Below are 1,900 nucleotides of genomic sequence, written 5' to 3'. Positions count from 1 at the left end.
CCTTTTCTGCTTCCTCTGCCCTTTCCCATCCCTCCCTCTCTCTATAAAACTGAGAAGAAGAGAAATTCTAGATTAGGTGACTGTGCAAGGCACAGCATGAGAGAACTTGTAGCTTGGATGAGGATAGAGAGGTCGACTTCTAACATCTTCGAAACATAAATAATAGGGAATAAACATGCAGTAGATACACTTGGCCCTCTGCTGGTTTTACATCCACAGATTCAACCAACTATGGACTGAAAATATTTGGAAAAGAAAGTTGCATTGTTACTGACATGTACTATGCAGTTAATCCTAGGATGGTTGCCTGTGTCTGAACATGTACGGACTTTTTTTTTTGGTCATTATTTTCTAAACAATACAGTATAATATCTATTTACATAGTATTTACATTGTATTAGGTATAATCTAGAGATGATTTAAAGTATCCAGGAAAATGTACGTAGGTTATATGTAAATACTACACAATTTTCAATAACAGAGTTGAGCATCTGCAGGTTTTGGTAGCTGAGGGGTAGGTCCTGGAACCAATCCTCTGGGAATACCGAGGAATGACTATACAAATATGCACTGATTTTTAAAACTGAGGGCACAGAATCCATCTCTTTTACTCACTTTCTAACAAAAATAAGCAATGCTTAATGAAGCAGTCTCGCTCCCTCCTTTTTCCCCGCCCGCTCCTCCTCACCATCTCCCTTTCTTCCCTTTAGGTTCCTCCCTGCTTTTCTGTCTTTCCTGATTTCTTCTCTCTCTTGGATATCCATGAACTAGCAGCCTCTCTTCCTCTCATCATATTTGTTTCTCTCTTTTATTTTCCAGGTCTTTCTCATGTTCTCTGTCTCTCTTTCTGTCCTCTTTACCTTTGTCTTTCTAACCCCTCTTCTTGTCCTTGGTCCTTTCTCTTGCCTGCTTCTTACAGGGCTGCGCATCACAGCTGTGCTCACTCTCCATGTCCCTTTGGGTGGCTCTACAGAGTGGGATCATTCATCTTTGTATTTGTGGGAATTCTAAGATCAATTCTTTGCAGAGGAGGTCTAACACCTGGTTGCCATCTCATGTATCCCAGGGTGTATGGACAGCAGCCCTGTCCAGGCCTGATGCCTCCCCTTGGGGATCCCTGTGGGGAACTGTCCTCACCTGATTGCATCCTGGAGGAAGTGGGTGAGTGAGAGGTGAGGCCTGCAGCCCAGGAGCTGCCCAGGCAGATGTAGACCCATCTAGGCCTTCTTCCTCTGTGATAGGATCAAATCAGGAACTGGCGGGGGACTCTAGAGTGCTATTAATTTTTTTTCTTTTATGATGTCAGAGCTGAAATGGACTTTAGATTGTTTAAATCAAACTGTGGCAGGAAGATCTGTCAGCCATTCTTTTCCTGCCCTTGCTCCTACTCCCACCACATTCAATCCATTACAAAACTCTGAAATTCCTATTTCTTAATACTTTGGAAGCTGCCTCATTTCCATCCTTCATCTCTTGTCCTTATTCTGAAGCTAATGACTTCTCTCTCCTCACTGAACCTCTGGTCTCCAGATCTACCCTGCTTTCAATCCACATCGCCCCTGGAGAGAACTTTTCCAGAACATGCTTATCAACCAGCAGTGTTCAGGATAAAATCTAAATTCCTAATCAGGTCATTCAAGGCCTTTGTAAATCCCCACTCCCCTGACTTCATCAAGGTGAGTTTCTTGATTCCACCTGATCCCACAGTTCCGGTATGCCTCACTTTTGAGCTACACGTAAGTGCCTCCAAGGAGAGGCACCAGGCCTGGATGGGGCTGCAGTCCATACACCCTGGGATATGTTTGAGGGGCTGCCTATCTTACTCTTCCCAGGGCCAGAAACTGACCAGGACTCAGGAGGAGTTTGTTGACTAAAGGAGCCAGCTAGAATAGGAACATAC

The 1,900-nt window shown here is 44.2% G+C and overlaps 1 protein-coding gene across 1 annotated transcript in view; it reads right to left on the bottom strand.

Annotated features, from left to right (window-relative positions):
* MASP1 (mannan binding lectin serine peptidase 1) overlaps window positions 1-1,900 on the bottom strand; it is a 65,849-nt gene that overhangs the window by 9,002 nt on the left and 54,947 nt on the right. The gene's annotated exons all lie outside the window — the stretch shown is intronic.

The sequence above is a fragment of the Pteropus vampyrus genome, unplaced genomic scaffold (assembly GCF_000151845.1).
Source record: "Pteropus vampyrus isolate Shadow unplaced genomic scaffold, Pvam_2.0 Scaffold14, whole genome shotgun sequence".
Classification (NCBI taxonomy): Eukaryota; Metazoa; Chordata; class Mammalia; order Chiroptera; family Pteropodidae; genus Pteropus; species Pteropus vampyrus.
Note: the sequence above shows the minus strand (reverse complement) of the source record. Positions and strands in the feature narration are given on the sequence as shown.